This window comes from Gossypium hirsutum, chromosome A01, assembly GCF_007990345.1.
Source record: "Gossypium hirsutum isolate 1008001.06 chromosome A01, Gossypium_hirsutum_v2.1, whole genome shotgun sequence".
In the NCBI taxonomy this organism is placed as follows: domain Eukaryota; kingdom Viridiplantae; phylum Streptophyta; class Magnoliopsida; order Malvales; family Malvaceae; genus Gossypium; species Gossypium hirsutum.
In genome coordinates this window covers 76,643,524-76,667,071 of record NC_053424.1, presented here as the reverse complement: position 1 = coordinate 76,667,071, position 23,548 = coordinate 76,643,524, and the positions used below count along the sequence as shown (strand labels likewise).

The window sequence follows — 23,548 nt, the reverse complement described above, 5'->3', positions numbered from 1 at the left end:
AAACAAAAGATTAGTGGCGACTCCACATTTCGTTTTCAAAGTTGATCCCCGTTTTTTTCAAAAAAAAAAAAAGGTTTCGACATCTCTCATTATTAGACATTAATTATACTTAAAATTGAATTCGTTAATGAAATTCAAACTCTTTTAATATTATTTTTCTCTCTATAAAATTCAAAATTTACATCTTTACTTAAACAACCATTTAGCCAAATATCTTTATAAAAGAGATTAGCTTGGCGTTGGTAGCCCACGTTTTTATCTCTTCTAAACTTCAATGGCCAGGGGAAATTGGCATCTCAATCTTTAAAGTGAAGTGTTGAAATGTTGAATTTTGATTAGAAAAGATTATACAGTAAGGCTTTTATAGTATTTATACTATACATATATGGCAGTGCTCGTTTATATTAATCTAAAATTAGTGTAATCTTATATATTTTCCTTATCTTTCTATAATTAATACTTAAATAGTTTGAGGGTTGTTTTTATTAATCTATCATGTATGTAAAATTTCAAATAAATTTAATATCCCTATCATATTAGAAAAAAAATCATCTTTATTAATATATATTTAATGGTTGAAAGTTTATATTAAATAAATCATTAAATATTTTTAATTTATTAAAAACTTAGCATGCATAATATAAATATGATATATAACAATTAAATTGTTAAAATATTAACGTAAATTGTTTGGTACAAACAGGGTCAAGTGGTTGACAAGTGACCTATAGGGGTATAGAAAATTATTTAAAAATAAATGTTTTAAAAAAATAGACACATGTCAATTTTTTGAGACTACTTGTAGAATAAAAATGAGTAGACTGTTGATAAACCATAAAAGTAACATATTTTAATCCCATGCTTAGCATGTTTTTGGATGTTTTATTAAATAATTTAGTGAATTTGATGCTCCTAATTCTTTAATTTCATGTTTCTATACTTAGTTGAGCATAGGGGAACAAAATGTGCAGAAAACGGGCTGGTTTAAAGATCCACATGGCCAAGACCATTTCCACACGGGCTGAGCACACACCCGTGTGAGCCACACAGGCTGGCCACACACACATGTGGTAGCCCATGTCGATATTGCTCCTTGTTTCCCAAACATGCCGAAAAAGCCAATTTTTAGGGTTTCTGAGCATTCTAAAGTCTATAAATACATACTAGAAGAGGACCTAAGGGAACACGTAGAGTAGAACGCAAAAATACTCGAAGAACGTCGACGGACTCCACTCAGAAGTAGGATCTCCTTCAAAATTGAAGATCTCCATTCAATTTCTTTAGAAGTTTTTGGGTTTCTTTATGTTTTGTTGTTTTCCTATTTTTGAGATGTTTTCCTTTCCAAGTATGAACTAAATTCCCTAAATATCTAGGAAAGATCAAACCTATGACAGATCTTATTATTCGATTTTTTTGAATTACATGATAAATATTTGTTCTTGATCTCAATTATGTTTACTTACCTTCATGTTTAATGTTTTTAGGATATTAATTCATGATTGATGTGCTTATTCATGTTTAATCTAGCATAATTGAGTGGAGTTGCATGCAATCTTAGAAATAAGACGACATAAATCTACCGGAGTAGAGTCAAATCTAATAGGAGAATCCATAGGTCGAGTTAATGCGACGATAGGGGTTTTAATTAGAAAGAGATTTTTAATTAATAAACCGAGAGTCAGTTATTTTTACTCTTGAAAGAGATATTAATATAATTTAGGGATTTCTACGGATAAAGTCAAATGCATAAATCGTTCAATTCAGATTTAGAATAATAAGTGAAGTCTAGGTGGACTCTTTCCTGAGTATTGTCTCTCTCATAAGTTTTCTTCGATTATTTCCCCAATTCGCTATCTGCCGCTTAGTAATTAGTTTAGTTTAGTTTTAGATTAAAAACAAACCTTCAATTTATAGGCTAGATAATAAAAAGATAGTAATTACTAGTATTTTTAGTCCTCGTGGATACGATATTCCAGACTCACCGTAGCTATACTACCATTCGATAGTTGTGATTGCCTTTGTCGTATTTCAGTTAGTTCGTGACGTCATCAAGTTTTTGGCACCGTTGCCAGGGACTAAATTATTAGGAACACTTAATTTTTATTACTTTAGCCATTTTTATTTTTATTGTAATTTATTTTGTTTTTATTTTAATTTACTAACTTTTCTTTTATTTTGCTTCTAGCAGGGTCTAACCCATCAGGACCTCTCGTATTTGACAGTGAGATTGAAAGTATAGCTGGCAGAAATCAGAGAGAAGCGAGGCAGAGTCGACAAACTACAATAGAAGAGTAAGAGGATATTATTATTAATACTGAGGAGATGACAGAAAATCATAATAATCAGCTACCTCATGTGGTTGCTGTAAATCCTGTAAATCCAAATCCTGCTCCTCGTACTATGTACGATTATGCGAAGCCCAATTTAACTGGGCTGAATCAATTATTGCTAGACCTGCTGTTGCTACAAATAATTTTGAACTGGAACCTAACACTATTCAAATGATTCAATAGTTTGTTTAGTTTGATGGTTTGCAGGATGAAGACCCAAATACTCATTTGGCTAATTTTTTAGAATTCTGCGACACTTTTAAAATAAATGGCATTTTTGATGATACCATTTGCCTTCTGTTGTTTCCATTCTCATTGAGAATAAAGCTAAACGGTGGCTAAACTCCCTATCGCGAGGATTTATACTACATGGGAACAAATGACCAAAAAATTCTTGTTGAAGTACTTTCCACCGGCTGAGACAACCAAGTTGAGGAATGACATCTCTTCCTTTGTGCAAATGGATTTAGAGACCTTATATGATGCATGGGAGAGGTATAAGGACTTATTGAGAAGGTGCCCTCACCATGGGTTACCTCTATGGCTACAGGTTCAAACTTTTTACAATGGTTTGAACCCCTCAATTAGACAGTTGATTGATGCATCCGCCAGTGGTACTTTGAATAACAAAACACCTGAGGAGGCTTACGAGTTTATAGAAGAGATGTCAGTGAACAATTATCAGTGGCAAGTTATAAAGACAAAGCCGATGAAAGCAGCTGGTGTTGTTAACGTTGATGCAGTCACCATGTTATCAAATTAGGTAGAAGGTTTGAATAAAAAGATTAATGGTTTATATAGTTCTACGCAAGTACATCTGGTGATGCAATGCGACGGAATTGGAGGAGGGAACCATCTAGAAAATTGATCTTACAACCTTAGCACAGAAGACGAACAAGTCAACTATATGGGTAATAATTCCAGACCTCAGAATAATCCCTAGAGTAACACTTATAATACAGGTTGGAGGAACCATCTTCTCTTAGGGTGGTGAAGGAAATCAAATACCACAACCCCTTCAGGCTTTCAACCACCTTACCAGTAGGCCAAACCTTAAGGAGATGTAGGCGAAGTTTATTTTGGTGTCAGAAACTCGTTTTTAAAACATCGAGACAACACTTAAAAATTAACAAGTGTAGATTCAAGGGCTCGAGAATCAAATAGGTCAACTGGCTAAATTGATTTTAGAAAGACCACAAGGTAGCTTGCTGAGTAATATTGAAACTAACCTAAGAGCGCAGCTTCATGCGATTACTGTTCGAGATGAAGAAGGGTTACCTAAATCTGAATCCTAACCAAAATTAAGGCAAGAAAGTGTGGTAAGTCAAGGTAAGGTTGAGTTGATCCACAGTGTACAAAAGATGGTAAGTAAGGAATATAAACCTCATGTACCATATCCAAATGCGACAAGGAAAGGCCACACAAATGAACGATTCGTTAAATTCCTTAAACTGTTGAAAAAGTTACATATTAACTTACCGTTTATTGAAGCTCTTTCGCAGGTGCCAAATTTTGTAAAATTTTTAAAGGAGCTTTTAGCAAACAAGCGGAAGTTAGATGATTCATCACACGTGGAGCTAAATGCAGTTTGATCAGGTATCTTACAGAATAAACTACCCAATAAGTTGAAAGATCCAGGGAGTTTTACTATTCCTTTTTTAATTGGTAGTTTAAATGTTGATAATGCTTTAGCTGATTTAGAGGCAAGTATTAACGTTATGCCTTATAAAATGTTTAAACAAATAGGTCTTGGGAAGCCCAAATAAACTAGGATGAGCGTTCAATTGGCAAATAGAAAAATTAGATTTACTAGGGGTATTGTTGAAGACGTACTCGTCAAAATTGATTAATTTATCTTCCTAGTTGACTTTATTGTTTTAGACATGGATGACGATAGTAACGTACCTTTAATTTTAGGACGGCTAGCAACTGATAGAACTGTTATAGATGTTGGTACAGGTGAATTAATACTTCATGTAAGTGATGACACGATTAAACTCCAAGCTTGTAATCCTGTCAGGATATCTAGTGATCGAGATGATATTACGAGTTCTATTAATGTTAATAACTTGGTGGCTCAACATTCTTTGTAGGAAACACCTCGAAAAAAACATGATAGAGACGCGGTCCAGTTTATATCATAAAAATAGAATAAATATTGATGAAAGAAGACTACAAATCGATGAAATAGATGAATGGCAGACACACGTCAATGAGAAACCTAGAATACACGATGCAGAACTGAAACAAGGCCATGACGAGCATAAGGTTGTAATGAACCACTTTAAGGTCAGGGACCAAGTACTGTTGAAGAAACGGGTCCTCAAATCACCATCTCAGAGCTTAACGCAAATGGAGCAACTCCTTTTACGATACTTAATGCCTTCCCATATGGTATAGTCAAGGTAACTCATTCTCATTTCGGCACTTTTAAGGTAAATATTACTCAAACTTAAACCTTATTTGAATGAAAGAATTGATAGCAAGAAAAAAGAGTCTCGACTCTGCGAACCACTGTAACCGCGCAAATACGAGGTAAGTCGAGCTTAGACTGTAAATAAGCATTTCTCGAGAGGAAACCCGAGGGCTAACATTGCTAAATTCTTAATTTTAATTCACAATATTTTTAAAATTAATATAAAAAAATGGTTTTAAAAACCCACATGGTCTGGACACACGGATGTGTCCTAGGCCGTGTGGATCCTATGACTTAGTTTTTAAAATTGAAGAAAATCGCCAATGAGTTACACAGCCTGGACATATAGGATTGTCCTTGGCCGTGTGAAGCCAGAGATTTAGTCTTTCCAAAAATTGATAGAGACACAGGCTAAAATAGTCCACACGGGCGTGTGACATAGCTATATGGACCACACAGCCTGGACACACGAGTGTGTCCTAGGCCGTGTGAAAAGTGGAGCTTAATTTTTCAAATTTAAAACAAGTCAGAAAGTTACACGGGAAAGACACACGGCCGTGTGTACGGTCACACGGGCTTGTGGAAAGCCTCACGGGCGTAGGAGAAGTGAAGGTGATTGCACACGGCCATGCCACACACGGCCGTGTGGGAAGCCTCACGGGTGTGGGAGAAGTGAAGGTGATTGCACACGAACATGCGACATGGCCGTGTGCACTACACGACCTAGGCGCACGAGCGTGTCTGAGGCCGTGTGAATATAGGGTAAGAATTTTTAACACACAAGGGCTACACAGAGGCCACACGGCTGTGTGGCCCAACACAGGTCTAACACGACGTGTTACCGATAAAACCCTAATCCCTTTTTTTTTCTTTTTCTATTTTGTCATTTTCCTCTCTTCTTCTTCCCAGCCTTGTGCCGTCGTCCTTTCCTCTCACTGCCCCTTCTTTGGCCATCAACTTTCCTATTCCCTTACTCTTTTTTCCTCCCTCTTTCCCTCTTCTTTGCTCATGCCCCATCTTCTCCCCTTTTTTTCCCCCCACCTTCATGCACCCCCAACATCCCTCATCCTCCCAACACCGCACTAGCATGCCCCCACATCTATCGAATCAACCCGATCCTCTACCCCTCCCTTCTCCCTATCTTCTTTCTCTCAATCAAAGCCCTAACAATCCCTCGACCCTTTCCTTCTCTCTATTTTCCCTCAATCCAGCCGCCCTCTTCCTTTCCTTCTCTTTTCCTCACACCTATATTAGTCCCGACCCCCTAGCCTTTCACCACCTCACCCACACACACACTTTTCCCTCACACCAACTGCAGTCTGTACCTTCAACGATCGACCTTCACTTTGTCGGCATACCATGATGAACACTCGTGGAAATTCCAATGTCACTGTACCCGCTTTGAAAAAGCAGAAGGGTCCCGACTCGACTTCCACATCGAGTGCTTCTACCAAGGCTCGCCATCCTTATCTCAGATTTGCGGCGGGCCCTCAAGAGGATTTGTTTCAGCTCCGTTGAGTACGATCACTCAGTGTGGGCCACTACATTGATTGGGCCGCATTAGAGAAGGTTCGACTCGCCGATGATGTGTGTGCCATTATTGCTATAGCTATTTGGGATAGGTTTTTTTCCATCATCGAGCCTACCTACACGGAACTTACCTTGGAGTTTTGTAACATCCCAATTTCGGGCTTAGTTCGAAACTGTGGTTTCGGGACCACAAATATAAGGTCATAAATTTTATTTTAATATTATTTTGAGGTCTACAGTATGATATATGACTGTAAAAATTTTGTTAAGAATTTTATCATTTGAATGCTTAATTTGTGAAAAAGGACTAAATCGCATAAAGTGCTAAAGTTGTGTTCTATTAGCTAAATGTGATAAATAGCTATAAAACTTTAAATTTGAGGTCATTATTGAGTAATTAGACTACTATATGGGTGAGTGGATGCACATGGAGTGTAATAAATAAAAAGTCAAAATTGGTAGGGTTTGGTATTTTGATGACTTAAGATAGATTAAATAAAATAAAAATAAAATGGTCATCTTCTTCACTCTCTCATGCATCGAAAATTACAGAAAGAATAGCCATTTGGGAGCTTGAAATTTTGACAAAAAGAAATCCTCTACATGTAAGTCATTTTGGTGTTAGTTTTTGATTTTTTTAGATCCTTGAAGCATGATATAGATATTTTTACCATTATTTTGAGCTAGGGTTTATGTTCAAAATTTACCCATGTGTGTCATGCATGTATTTTGATGATTAATGGAGGAATGTGGAAGTTTGGTGATAGATGAACATTTTTTTCTAAGTGATTTTTTTCATGAAAACACTTAAGAGGACATGTTTGTAAAACATATAAAAATAGGTGTTAAAAAATGTGACTTGATGAAAAATGTGGGTTTTTATAAGAGAGAATATTAATCGGCTAGGCTTTAGTAACAAAGAAATTGGCCGTATTTCATTTTATGAGCCTAGGGGCTAAATTATAATTATGTAAAAGTTTAGGCGCAAAACTATAATTTTTCCAAAATATGATTTATGGGCTATTTTGAATAACATGGTAATTAAATAAGTGAAATTTGCTTTTGTAGATCAAGAAAAACGGAGTCCGGGCCTAGACCGGGGAAAGAGCAAGATCTTGGACTAAATTGAATAAATTGACCATACTTTTGTATCGATGTAAGTTTGTGTGTAATTCATACAACATTTTATTATGCATTTAGCATTTAACGTTGCATCAATTATATATTTGTCTTTGTGAATATTATTGATGTTGTCTGACAAAGAATTGAGGTGATGAAAGCCGATTGAACCTTAGGAATACTTAAGGTACCAATATCAGGACATTTGGGTTGATGAGATCTCGTATAAGACCATATCTGGGATATGGCATTGATGTGATATTTCGTGTAAGACCATATCTGGGATATGGCATCGATGTGAGATCCCATGTAAGACCATGTTTGGGACATGGCATTGACATCTTAATGTGTGTATGATAATCCCGAGTATCCTTAGTATTCTAAGTGGTTCAACGGGTAGTCCAAGGATTTGTCAAAGAAATGACATGGTATGATCATGTTGAAAGGGTACAGGTATGTATGCCACGCTCGTAGTTATTGAGATTACGAAATGATAAGACTTCGATAAGATGAAAATGAAGGAATTATGATCTTAAGTTCTATTGAACATTATGTAAATTGAATGAGATAGGATATGGATACAATGATAATTGAGAATGAGATAATTTAAGTTATGTTGTGTATGTATATGAAAGTGCATACTCTCATTGCTTATTAATTACATGCAAGCTATACTTAGTCCTTCTCTTTTCCATTTTCTTATAGTATCGCCAAGCTAGCTCGAGGATCAAAGTACGTCAGAAGCACGTTCAAACTATTGATTGGATTATTTGGGTATAGTTAGTCTCAACATTTTGAGTATGGCATGTATAGGGACTTGGTCTTTTTGTTATATGTCATTTTGGTCTAGCCAAATGTGTTGGCTTATAATGATAGTTGATTCATTTTGTGTATGGTCATGAGATATTGCTCATAATGAATATTAGGTTGTAAATCTATTCATCTATGTATGTATGTGCCAATTCCATTATGATATGGCCTATGGTTATTGATGATTCAATGTTGAGGAATGTCATGTGTGGGTATAAGATGGTATGAAAATGCATGCATGCAAGTCTAAGAAATATTGCTTATTTATATATGTGTGTTGCTAAGATTTGATTGGTTATAATAGGGAGTCTTAAACAAGTATCATGTGAGGAGAAGTTGTCATGCATAAGCTATGTTTATGAGTGTTTAAGCATCATTGAAACCATATATGTGTTTGAACAAATAAGGTTGGCAATTGGCTTGGAAAATAGCCTTAAAGTTGTCCACACGGGTGGACACACATGCGTGTATGAAACTCGGTCTACCCCATAGGCGTGTGGTCCGGACTTATGTCCCCTACACCCTAATTAATGCAAAACAGAATGCCCAGCAGTAAGCACACGGGCAGAGGCATGGCTGTGTGTCCCAGCAGTGTAAAGGACACGTCCTTAGGACATGGGCGTGTGCCCAGGCCGTGTGAAGTCTGCACCTGAATTTTTGGAATTTAATTCGCCACACGGCCTAGCACATGAGCGTGTGACTTGGCTATATGACCCTATTTTGCTGATGACGTCATAGTCAGAGAGTTACACAAGCTGAGGACAAGGGCGTGTCCCTGGCCACACGGGCGTGTGTGACCATATGGCCTACCCACACGGGCGTGTGACTCTCTAAAACAAGAAAGTTATCTAAGTCTTCCAAATATCCTCAAACTTCTCGATTTAGTCTCGAACCGCTCCTAATGTATGTTTTGGGCCTTATGAGTCCGTATAAGGGACAATATGCATGATAATGAATGGTTTTATTTTGGACAGAAATTCATGTCTCAATTTTGCATGATTACATGAGTTTAGGTCCAATAATGCCTCGTACCCTATCCTGGTGTTGGATACGGGTAAGGGATGTTACATTTAGTGGTATCAGAGCTATGGTTTAGTCGATTTCAGACTAACTTAGCATGTGGACGAGTCTAACTATACATGCAATAAATACATTATGATAGTGTGACGACTCCTAACCTTTTTAAATTGTGTTTTTTATATAGTAATGGATCCCAATCGAGCTGAAGCCGACGATATAGAAAGTAACGCGCATGCTCCCGCTGAAGAGATAGTGTCGCAAGAGAGTAGACCTCCCACAGTTAGTTAGGAAGGAGGGGAAGGGGCTCGAGAAGCCTTTCTTTATATGATGGATACCTGGTACACGGAGTTCGTTTAGACGAACCTGAATGCTCAACCCCCTCCACCCTTACCTATTCCCAGCTTATCCCAGTGGCACCCCATGGTATGGATTTTATAAGACTGAATAGACCTCCAGTGGATAAAATTCAAAAGCAAGAAGCTGAAGAGTTCTGAGCTAGCATTGATGATGATCTAGAACGAGCAGAGTTTTGGCTTGAAAATACCATCCAGGTTTTTGAGGAATTGTTATGCACACCGGAAGAATGCATGAAATGTGTTGTATCACTGCTTAGAGATTTAGTTTACCACTGGTGAAAGACATTTGTCTCGATTGTACCGAGGGAGAGGGTAATATGGGAATTTTTCCAAAAGTAGTTTCGAAAAAAGTATATCAGTCAGAGATTTATGGATCAGAAAAGAAAAGCATTCCTTAATTTGAAGTAAGGTAGAATGACCGTAACTGAATACGAGCGTGAGTTTTGAGACTCAGAAAATATGCTCGAGAATGTGTGTCAACTGAAGCCATTATGTGTAAGAGGCTTGAGGACGGATTAAACGAAGACATTCGAATGTTTGTTGGTATGCTTGAGTTGAAGGAGTTGTTATACTTGTTGAAAGAGCCTGTAAGGCCGAGGAATTGGCCAAAAAAAAGAGAAAGGTCGAATCTGAGACTAGGGATTCAAAGAAAAGATCTATGGGCAAGTCATTTCAGTCCACATCGATGTAACATCCCGAATTTGGGCCTAGTCAGAACAGTGGTTTCAGAACCACAAATTCAACACAATAAAATTTTTTTATTATATTTTTATGGTCTACATCACGGATGATTTCGAGAAAATTTTGTTCGAAAATTTTGACATTTGGGCACTCAATTTGGTCAAAAAGACTAAATTGTAAAAGTACAAAAGTTGAGTTCTACATGTTAGAGGTGTCTAATTGTTATGAAAATTTAAATTGGTGGCCCTTAAATGGTGATTAGACCATTGGATAATGTTTTGGACAAAAATGGACATGAAATGGGTGAAATAGAATATTTTCAAGTTAGGGGCATTTTGGTAATCTAATAATTAAAATGAATTAAATACAAAATTAAAAGAAAATTTTTGTCCATCTTCTACCCCATGGTCGAAACTTTCATGGAGAAGATATAGCTAGGGTTTTTCAAGCTTCCAAGCTCGATTGTAAGTCCGTTCTAGCCCCATTTTTAATGATTTTTACGTTTTTGAAATCCTCGTAACAAGATCTACTCATTTCTACCCATATTTTGAGCTAGGGTTTGTGTTTAAAAATTTACCCATGCATGAAATGCATTTTTTTTGATGTATAATGGTAGAATATGAATGCTCGGTGTGTAATAAATGACTTTTACTAAGTGATTTTGGTGAAATTGTTAAAAAGGACCGTTTTGTAAAAGTTACAAAATTTGTCATAAATGTGTGATTTAGTGGAAATTAGGGGCTGATATAGTTATGAAAATGATTCGGCTAGCCTTAAAATGTAAGAAAATTGAATAAAAATCATTTTCGAGCTTAGGGGCCAAAGTGTAAATATGTGAAAATTTAGGGGTCAAAATGTAAAATTTTAAAAGTATGATTTGTTAACCCATGTGAATAATGTAACTAATTATTAAGCTAAATGTGGTATTATAGATTAGGAAAAATGAGATTCGGGTATAGATTGAAAATGAATGAGATTATGGACTAAATCAGAATATATAGTCGTACTCGAACCCGAGGTAAGTTCATGTGATTTTAATAATGCAATATTGTATTTGAATGCTAATGCTTTGATATTACACGAGTTGTAAGTATATATATGTGAATAATTTGATATTATGTGATTATTTTGATGATATAACATGTTCTTGATGCTTTGCTTTTGTAACACCCCGTACCCGAGTCCGTCACCGGAGTCGGACACGAGGGGTTTGCAGACTTAAATCACTTCTTTGCACAATCCATTTTAAATTTTCCAGGCAAGCTGGCTAACTGCATCACTGTCACCTTAAAAATCATATCTTGAGTTTCACAACTCGAAAATCAGCTTCGTGATTTTTCCCTGAAACTAGACTCATATATGCATCTACAAATTTTTTCTAGAATTTTTGGTCCGGCCAATTAGTACAGTTTATTAGTCAAAGTCTCCCATGTTACAGGGATCAACTACACTGACCTTTGCGCATTACGACTTGGATATCTCCCTGTACAGGGCTTCAATACTAATGTCGTTTGTTTCTATAGAAACTAGACTCAAAAGGGAATCAATGCATATATGGCATGACTTCTAATTATCTCTGGTTAATTTATAATGAATTTCCAAAGTCGGAACAGGGAATCCAGAAACCGTTCTGGCCCTGTCTCACGAGAACCTGAATATCTCTTAACATACTGTCCATATGATCGTTTTGTTACTTTCCTATGAAAATAGATTCATCAAGGTTCGTTTACATAATTTATTCACTATTTAATTCCATTCCTACTATTTTTAGTGATTTTTCACATCCACATCACTGCTGCTGCCAGCATCAGTTTTTTTAAGGTAAACTTTACCTATTTCATGATCCTCCATGGATCAACTAGAGTTTGTCATACATATTCCAAAAGTGATCAAGAATAACCCTTCCCATGGCTAACCGTTACCAACATTTCCATACCTCTCGACGGACAACATACAAAATGATTATAATGCTATGATCAAAGTATATTTAAGCCATTTTCGCATGGCTATCCAAATTTACACAAAACCGAAGGGTACATGACCAACAACAAAAGGGTAGTCCTATACATGCCATTTCAAAGTTCAACCAAAATTGTACCAAAAGGGGGCTTTGATAGTGTGGGAGACTTCGACTTCCAAAAATCCCGAGTCCGATAGCTGACGAGCCAAAATCTATAAAACAGAAACAAAGAAACGGAGTAAGCAATTTATGCTTAGTAAGTTTTGAGCAAGGGATTCCAGCACAACAAAAGTATAGCATTCATATAGCTAAACGGATAATTTCATATGCACAAATTTTCAATATCATACTTACTTCACATTACCAACCCTTATGTTCATACACAAAAGATCAACTTAGCCAAAGGCCGGTAGCTCATTTATCGACTGAGCGAATACAGATTTGTAAGGGATCAACTAATTCAAAGCACACACGAAACATACCTCATCGCTGGAATTTTACGAGCGTATTAATTTAAATTTTTACAGCAAGATCGCTCGTTCCCAAATCAAGCATCTTCGGGGTTTAGCCGGATATAACCACTCGCACAAGGCCTTCGGGTCTTAACCCGGATATGGTCACTAGCATAAATGCCTTCGGGACTTAGCCCGGATATAGTCGCTAGCACAAATGCCTTCAGATCTTAGTCCGGATGTAGTCGCTTAGCACAAAAGCCTTCGGGACTTAGCCCGGATATCATTCGAGTAACCATGCACATATATCAATAAATCATGACACATTCATATTTCATTTTATTACCAAAGCTCAAACACAAGACACTTATCACATTTACAATTTCGGCTCAATAGCCACATATAAGAGCATGATTTTGATTTACTTAAGACATAATCTAATCGAATCATAATTTAAGTCCCATTACTCGAAAACTTACCTCGGATGTTTTCGAACGATTCCGATGGCTATTCGACCACTTTTTCCTTCCCTTTATCGGATTTAGTTCCCCTTTGCTCTTGAGCTTAATTTAACAAATAAATTGATTTAATCATTTGAGCATCGAAAAGAGGAACTCAAGGTACTTGGCCCACATATATTCATTAGACATTAAAGTCACATATGTACGGAATCATGAATCAAACTCAACACATTAGTTAATACTCTCCTTAGCCGAATTTTCTAAGTCAAGATAAAGCCTTCAATATGCTTACCGATGGCCGAACAACACATCAACCTATGTACTCATTCATGTGGCCGATTATGCATGTCTATGTTGAGGCCAATTATATACTCAATACCACACACAAATGGCATACCTTTTACTAACTAATGCATTACATATTATAACTCAATACGCATCCATCATGTACTCCATAACCGAAACACCATCATATGTAAATATATACCTTGAGATATTGTATATGTCATACCAATACGTCATGTGCAAACATATATATATATGTGCAAGAGCCGAATCTCAAAGCTGATTTAACTAAACATGAACATAAATCCAAAACACAAATCTTACCTACCATGCAATAAGCATAAATCATACTTATGGATATACCATGGCCGAATACATCACAACACCATACCATTTCAATTTTGGTCATGGTTAAACAAAGAACTTAATGTCTCACTCAAAAATGCTAAAAAGAAAATCCAAGAGTCATCAATCCACCATCACATGTATCATTAACAAGCTTCACATTTAGCATGCAATGGCATTAACACAAAATCCACCTAGGTCGAATATCATCCCCATGACATAGCAAAGATTTGAACCATGGGCTAATTAGAACTTAAGCTAGCAACTAAAAACATGCATGAATCTCATGGCACAACCTCAAACATACCTTAATCTAGATACAAGTATGGCCAAACCTCCTCCTAATCCTCTTCCAAACCAAACATGAAGCAAGAACTCCTTCCTCCTTCTTTAGAATTTTCGGCCAAAAGAAATGAATTCCTCCTTCCTTAGAATTTTCGGCCAAAAGAAATGAAAAAAGATGAACAAATTTTTTTTCTTTTCTTTAACTCACGGCAATGGGGGGGGGAACACTCACACACATTCTTTCTTCTTTTTTTTTTCCATTTCTTTATTACCCATACTCCTTATTTTATTTTTCCTAACATACCTCACTAACATAACATGTTTGTGACATGTTTCCACTCATAGCATGGCCGGCCACTACTAATTAGGGGGGAAATTTGACATGCAAGTCCTCCCTTTTTATTACATGCACTATTAGATCCTTATAGATTAGCCTATCACATTTCAAAAGTGTCACACAAATCCTACTAACTGAATTCACATGCAATCGACTAAATCGAAGCTTGAAATTTTCACACATTCATAATTACATATTCTAGACAATAAATATCACATTCAAACATTTCGGTGACTCGGTTTAGCGGTCTCGAAACCACTTCCCGACTAGGGTCAATTTTGGGCTGTCACAGCTTTTATGATGAAAATGTTGCAATGCCATGTGATTATGAGATATTGCTATGTGAATGAAGCCACAATTCGAGTACATCCGGTAAAGGTTTGGAAGTTTGATGGAATATGATGTTTTTTTCAAATGAGTAAGTTTGTATGTAAATAATATTTCGATTATTTTTATGTTATTATCTTTTGTTATTATATGAGATGTGGCTGCCTATAGAATAATCAATTGATGTAAACTACAATAGAAATTGACTAAGAACAAGTTAGTAAAATGTTGAAAAGTGAAGAATTTCCTGATTGAACCTTTGAAATAGAAGAGATACAAATGATCCGTTGTGAGTCACGTGTGTAGTACTAAGTGCAAGCTACTACATGTACCAGATTGATAAGTCGCATGTGTAGTACTAAGTGCAGGCTACTATGCGTACCCTTTAACTTCGATCACGTGTGTAGTACTAAGTGTAGAATACTACGTGTATCAGATGGTTAAGTCACGTGTGTAGTACTAAGTGTAGGCTACTATATGTACCAGATTGATAGGTCGCATGTGTAGTACTAAGCGCAGGCTACTACGTGTATCAGATGGTTAAGCCACGTGTGTAGTACTAAGTGCAGGCTACTATGCGTACCAGAGAGCTTTGGTTACAAGGGTGGTATTTGCACAGGCCACTGGGTATCTGTTATTATTCTGATGAGTTCAACGGGAAATTTAATAAGTGAAAATACATATGTACATGACTATGTGATGAGTAAGTGCAAATATATCTATGTGAAAAGTTGTAAGCAATGTGCTCGATAGTTGACCGAATCTTTTGGTAAGATAGAATGGAGTAAGTGAAATTTTGTAATAAAACAATTTTGGACAGTAGTAGTTTTGTGACTTTGAAAAATCACCAAAAATGGTAGAAATTGAATTAGAGGTTTAATAAGATATGAAATTAAATATTAATGAACCTATTTTCTCATAAAAGAAACAGTGAAGGAAAAAGAATTTTATATTCTATGATAGTTGGATTTTTTTGAGACAGGGTCAGAATGATTTTGGAATCCCCTATTCTGATTTGGGAAAATCATTAAAAATTTAAAAAAAATTATGGGTCATATAAAATCCTTAATGAGTCTAGTTTCTGGTACAAATAGCGTTTCTCAATTTGGAGTCCCGTACCATGAGATAAGTAATTTTTAGTGAAGAGAGGTCGGAACTGTCAAATAGTGAAACAGGGGTATATTTAATGAATGAACTATAATTATTGGCTAGACCAAAAATTTTTAAAATTTTATGGTAAGAAGATATATGAATCTAGTTTCATATAAAATTAACATATCTTAATTTTGAGTTTTGTAACTCTGGATATAAATAAATTAGTAACTATGACTCAAGAAAATAGCATGACCAGAAAATCAACAAAAGTTTAATTATGATTACATTTTCATGGAATCATGTTGATAATTTGCTTATTATTTTCATATGGAATTACTAAGCTTTAAGCTTACTCTCTCCTCTCCATTTTCTTAGTGTTCTCAGGTCAGCTCGGGGTTGGAGACCGTCAGAGGCAGCATCACACTATCAAGCCAACAACTCCGGAGTATTGTCATATGTGTATTAAATACTTTCAAGTGAGTGGCATGTATAAGGACTAGTTTTTATGTTAGATGTTGTTATGATTAATGAAATGTATCGGCTTATATTGATTAATTGTATATGGCCATGAGATGTGGCTTAAATGGTTATGGCTTGTAAGCCTAATTATTCTTGCTATGTGTTAATGTTTGTGATGTGTTTATAATTGGTTGTTATGAATGATTAGTATAACACATTTACATGATGAATGCTCTAAGACCATTTGAGGTGGTCGTGGCCATGGAATGAATGTATGGCATGGTAGTAAGTTGATAATGATTGAATATGAAAAATTGTAGAATGTGAATTGGAATGTCTAACTTGGTGTAACATGAGTATAAGTAATAAACACATGTATGGCATCATGTAAATGCTTTAACGAAATTTTACTAAAGGATGATTAACCATTAAATTGATGTTATAAGGTGTGTCTATAATGTGTATAAGTATGAGAGAGAATTAAGGACAACATAAGGCTTGGAAAATAGCCTAAGTGTTGGTTACACGGGTACAGACACGACCATGTGTCTCAGCCGTGTGGAGGACAAGGCCTAGCACACGGGCGTGTGGCTTGGCCGTGTGGATCAATTTGTTTTTCTGACGTCATAAACAGAGAGTTACATAGCCTGAGGACACGGGCGTGTTGAAAACACATGAGCGTGTCCCTGTGTCTACACGAGCGTGTGACCCTATTTCATGAAAATTTTCTTTATGTTTTCCCAGAGCTTTCTGAAGTCCTTGGTTTAGTCCCGAAACACCTCGATGTATGTTTTAGGCCTCGAAGGCCTGTATAAGGGACGATCTACATGTGTTTGAAAAGTTTTAATTTGGATGCAATTTTTTGGCCCGATTTTGCATGTTTGTGAATGTTTAAGTCAGGTAACACCTCGAACCCTGTCCTGACTTCAGATACAGGTAAGGGGTGTTACAATCGAAGAAGTAATACTTGGGTAAACAATATTCGGGTACTACTCAATTGCTAGAGGTAAACAATATTCGGGTACTAAGGCCTAGACCACTTCAATTGCTAGTGTTGGTAATACTCGACCAAGTAGATCGGAATGTTCCCAATGCGGTAGATGTCACCCCAGTGAGTGTCGAGGGAGTGACATGACCTATTTCAAGTGTGGTTCCCCAGACCACTTTATTAGAGAGTGCCCCGAGATGGCAAATACGAAGAGATATCAAAGTGCAAGATTGGGTAACATTGCTAATCAAGGTAGACCGCAGAAAAATCTGAGTAATGGAGTGAGTAGTAAGAATGCCCCTAAAGAGTTTACTGTAAGACTCGAGGGTAGAGCTCCTGTAAGGACGTATGCCATTCGTACCCACGAAGAGGCTTTATCCCGGATGTGATTACGGGTACATTTTCTATCTATGATGCTATTGTTATTGCTTTGATTGATCCAGGATCTACCCATTCCTATATTTGTATGAAATTGGTGTCTAGTTTGAGCATGCTTGTTGAATCAATTGAATTTGTGATAAAAGTGTCAAACCCGTTAGGTAAATACGTGTTAGTTGATAACATATGTAAGAATTGTCCTTTGATGATTAGAGGTCACTGTTTTCTAGCTAACCTTATGCTTTTGCTGTTTGATAAGTTTGACGTAATTCTTGGTATGGATTGGTTAACTGCTTATGATGTAGTAGTAAATTGTGGGAGAAAATTTATTGAACTAAAATGTGTAAATGGTGATGTTCTTCGGGTTGAATCAAATGAATTAGATAGCTTGCCTATAATGATTTCTTCTATGTCCACTCAGAAGTGTATAAGGAAGGGTTACGAAGCTTATCTTGCTTTTGTGTTGAATACAAAAGAGTCAGAGTTGAAGATTGAGTCAGTGCCAGTAGTTTGTGAGTATCTGGATGTGTTTCTGGTATGGCACCCATTTCTATTTCTCCATATAGGATGGCTTTGACTGAGTTAAAGGAGTTGAAAACCCAATCGAAAGAATTGACGGATAAAGGTTTCGTGAGGCATAGTTTTTCACCGTGGGGTGCACCATTTTTATTTGTGAAAAAGAAAGATGGTTCAATGAGGCTATGTATTGATTACCGACAACTCAACAAGGTGAGGATAAAGAATAAGTACCCCTTACTGAGGAGAGATGATTTATTTGATCAACTGAAGGGAGCCATAGTATTTTCCAAGATAGATTTAAGGTTTAGCTATTATCAGTTGAGAGTTAAGGACTCGGACGTGCAAAAAATTGCATTTCGGACGAGGTATGGTTACTATGAATTTTTGGTAATGCCTTTTGGCCTAACTAATGCTTCTGCTATTTTTATGGATTTAATCAATCGAATTTTTTGACCTTATTTGGATAAGTTTGTTGTATTGTTTATTGATGATATCTTGATTTATTCTCGTGATGAGTCTGAACATGCCGATCACTTAAGAACTATTTTGTAAATTTTGAGATATAAGCAGTTGTATACTAAGTTTAGCAAAAGTGAGTTTTGGCTTAGAGAAGTCAGATTTTGGGGCATATTGTGTCGGGTGATGAGATCTGAGTTGATCTAAGTAAAATTTCAACCATTTTTGATTGGAAACTACCGAGGAACATATATGAGGTTAGAAGCTTTTTGTGTAGTGCCTCTTACCCGTGTTCTATGCTGGAACAGGGTACGAGACATTACCGGAACATAATACATGCAATCGTACAAAACCATGACATAGATATTTTTTTTCCAAGTTAAAACAATTCAATTTTCATACTTAATCATGCATCATCATACCTTATAGCTTGAATAATATTAATTAATATCAATGGTCATATACAAAATTAGCTATCAAATATTGAAGGCCAACATTTTAGGCCAAATTTATTATGACGTAAAACAAAATAACCAAGTCCTCTATACATGCCATAATCCAAAATATTGTTTTCAAAATACCAAAAAGTATTGATAGTGTGGATGGATCTCCAACAATCTCCAAATCTCGAGCTGGCTTGGTGATACTATAAGACAAAGGAAAGAAAAGAGAGTAAGCATAAAGCATAGTAAGTAAATACGTAAATAATAAACGATTTATCAACATATTTCTCAAGATAAAACAATCATAATAGTATATATATATACACATGTTTAGGTCAAGTTGTTTTCTTGAGTCACAGTCACTAAATTATTTATATCTAGAGCTATGGAACGCCAAATTAAGATCTGCTAATTTTCCCAGAAACTAGACTCACATATATTTTTTCCATAAAATTTTTAGAATTTTTGGTCTAGCCAATAAGTACAGTTTAATCTTTAAAGTCACCCCTGTTTTGTTGTCCGACAGTTCTGACCCCTCTGCACTAAAAATTAATTATCTCTTCGTACAAGATCTGGATAATGTTTCCATTTATTTCTTTCGAAAATAGACTCATTTTAAGCATATAAATTATAACCCATAATTATATTTGTACAATTTTTAATGATTTTTCCAAGTCAAAATAAGGGATTCTGAAATCATTCTGACCCTGTCTCACAAAAATTCAAATATCTCATAATATGAAATTCTTTTGCTTACACCATTTCCTTTATATGAAAATAGACTCAATAAGATTTAATTTCATATATTATTCAACCTCTAATTCAATTTCCATGATATTGGTGATTTTTCAAACTTGCACAACTGTTGCTGTCCAAAACTATTTTATTACAAATTTCACTCTTACATAATTTCACTTATTCCATTCCATCTTACCGAAGTTCGCTCAACTATAGAGAACATTGCTCATAAATTTCCACAAACATATACCTGTACTTATTCATCACATGGTCATGTTCACATGTATTTTTACTTAGTCGATTTCTCGTTGAACTCATCGGAATAATAACAGATACGCGGTTGGCTGCACATATTACCACCCTTGTAACCGAAACTATCTGGTACGCAAAGTAGCCTGTATTTAGGACTACACATGCGACCAACAATCCAGTACACGTAGTAGCCTATACTTAGTACTACAAACCTGACCTAACCATCTGATACACGTAGTAGCCTGCACTTAGTACTACACACATGATCGAAGTTGTCGGGTACGCATAGTAGCCTGCAGTTAATACCACACACGTGATCAAAGTTGTCAGGTACGCATGGTGGCCTGCACTTAGTACTACGCATGTGACCTAACTATTTGGTACACGTAGTAGCCTACACTTAGTACTACACACGTGACCTAAAACCATCTTAAAGACATAGTAGCCTGCACATAGTACTACACATGTGTTCTCACAATGGATCATTCATATCATTTCTATTCCGAAGGTTCAACCAGGAAATTCCTCACATTTCAACATTTAACAAATTCATTCATAGCCTATTTCGACTTGTAATTTGCATCAAATGATCATTCTATAGGAAGCCACATCTCATATAAAAACATAAAAAGAATCGATATATTATTTACGTACAAACTTACCTCGGTGCAAAATATAGTATTTTGCAATATAGTTCGCTATCTTTTCCTTTCCCTGATCAAGGTCGATTACACGTCTTTCTTGATTATTGATCTTGAAAGTTGGCAAAACCCTAACTATGGTGTTTTTGAGAGTTTCATCCAAGCTTGGTGAAGATGATACCAATTTCGGCTTTGTTTTCCCATTTTATTATTTTATTTACCAAATGACTAAATTGCCCTTCATTAAAAACTATGGAGTTTTATCTTCCTTTAGATATTTTTGTCCAAACTAGTATAATGGTCTAATTACTATCTAAGGACCTCCACTTTAAAAACCCATTACTCACAAGTACTTAGTACCTTTGTGAACTAGAACACACATTTTACAACTTTTTGCAATTTAGTCCTAAATATCATATTGGACCCTCTATGGATAAAATTTCTAAACAAAATTTTCACACAATCATGCAATCATGCCATAGACCTTAAAATGATAATAAAATAAATTTTTCTACTTCAGATTAGTGGTTTCGAAACCACTATTTCATTTAGGCCCTAAATCGGGCTTTTACAACTCTCCCCTCTTTAGGGATTTTCGTCCTCGAAAATCTTACCGGTAAAGAGGTTGGGGTATTGTTTCTTCAGGGCTTCCTCCGGTTCCCACGTAGCCTCTTCTACTCAATGCCTTTGCCACAATACTTTTACTAAGGCTATATTTTTATTTCTCAACTGTTTAACTTCTAGAGCCAAAATCTTAATCGGTTCTTCATCATAGGTCATATCCGATCGAATCTCAATCTCTGTCAGATGAATCACATGTGAAGGATCAGAACGATAATGTCGCAGCATCGACACATGAAACATATTATAGATCTTTTCCAACTCTGTTGGTAAAGCTAACTGATATGCCATTGGCCCTATTCTTTCAATAACCTCATACGACCTAATAAAATATGGACTCAACTTGCCTTTCTGGCCAAATCTGAGAACTTTCTTCCATGAAGATACTTTCAAAAATACTTTATCATTGACCTAAAACTCAATCTTTTCTTTTCAAATTAGCATATGATTTTTGTCTATCAGAAGCTGCTTTCAAACAATCTCGAATTACTCTTACTTTCATTTCGATTTCCTTAACCAAATTAACTCTGTGAATCTGTTTCTCGCTAAGCTCGGTCCAATGGAAAGGTGTTCAGCACTTGTAGCCATAAAATGCCTTATAAGGTGCCATTTTTATACTCGACTGAAAACTGTTGTTGTAAGCAAATTCAACTAGTGGTAGGTATTTCTCCCAACTACCTTCAAATTCTAATACACAACATTGGCGCATATCTTCAAGTATCTAGATTACCCTTTCGGATTGACCGTCAGTTTGCGGATGAAACGCGGTGCTAAAATTCAATTTCATACCCAAAGCTTCTTGCAACGTTTTTCCAAAATCTCGAAGTAAATCTCAGATCTCTATCCGAAATAATAGACATAGGTACTCTGTGTGATCTTACAATTTCAGTAATATATAATTCAACCAACTTATCAAGTGAGTAGTTAATACGTATTGGTATAAAGTGAGCTGATTTCGTCAATCTATCAACCACAAACCAAACAGAATTTTTCTTTTTCAGAGTTAGAGGCAAACCTGTCACAAAATCCATCGTGATTCTGTCCCATTTCCACTCGAGAATCATCACTGGCTGAAGTAAACTTGAAGGTACCTAGTGTTTAGCTTTCACTTGCTGACAAATCAAGCATCTCGATACAAACTCAGAGATATCTCTTTTCATACCATTCCACCAATATACTTTCTTCGTCGTTATACATTTTCGTACTACCCGGATCAACTGATAAACAACCACTGTGTGGCTTATGTAAAATCTTCTAAATTAACTTAGCATCTTTTGGTACACATATTCAATCACAGAACATTAAGCAATCTTGTAGTCTGATTTGAAAATTTGAGTTACAACCTAATTCACACTGAGCTTGCTTGGCTTGTAATTCACTGCCATTCTCCTGAGCTTCAAAAATTTGCTAAAGAAATAACGGCCTAGCCCTCAACTCGGCCAAAATCAAACCATCATCAGACATAGCCAAATTTGTACTCATAGCTCTCAAAGAAACTAAGGATTTTCTGCTCAAGGCATCTGTGACTACATTCGCTTTCCCTGGATGATAGTCAATCATTAGCTCATAATCTTTTAATAATTCAAGCCATCTCTGTTGTCGCAAATTCAAATCCTTTTATTCATTAGATACTTCAAGCTTTTATGATCAGAAAAGATTCGACATTTCTCACCATACAAATAATGACGCCAAATCTTCAGAGCAAAAACAATGCCAGCCAATTCCAAATCGTGCATCGGGTATGTCTTTTGTGCGGTTTCAACTGTCTCGAGGCATAAGCTACCATTTTACCTTCTTGCATCAACACACAACCAAGACCAGTTAATGACGCATCACTATAGATTACAAACTCTTTTCCCGACTCGGGTTGCACTAACACTGGTGCTTCTATCAATCGCGCTTTCAACTTCTCAAAACTTTGTTGACACTTTTCAGTCCAATCGAACTTAGCACTCTTTTGCAGCAAATTAGTCATAAGAGAGGAAATCATTGAGAATCCTTCAACAAAACGTCAATAATATCCACAACAAAAAATGAGCCTTGCGACGAGACGCAGACATTCCCCATGTTGCGGTTCCCTCCGGTCCGTTCCCGGGTTGGGTTAGGGGAACATCCGAGCGATTGCCTTCGCGGATCCAAACGCACTCACAAGGCGCACAATAAGAATAAGACCAATAGAGACTTCATAAGAGACCATTTGAGCTGCAGATGGTAATGCTCCTAGAAAAGCATATTTCGAATAAC

General features: G+C 36.2%; 1 non-coding gene across 1 annotated transcript; it reads right to left on the bottom strand.

Moving 5' to 3' along the window:
* Positions 1-2,757: 2,757 nt before the first annotated feature.
* Positions 2,758-2,864, bottom strand: LOC121206656 (small nucleolar RNA R71). The gene has a single exon (XR_005901766.1). It is a non-coding gene; the product is annotated as a small nucleolar RNA R71 (small nucleolar RNA).
* Positions 2,865-23,548: the final 20,684 nt, after the last annotated feature.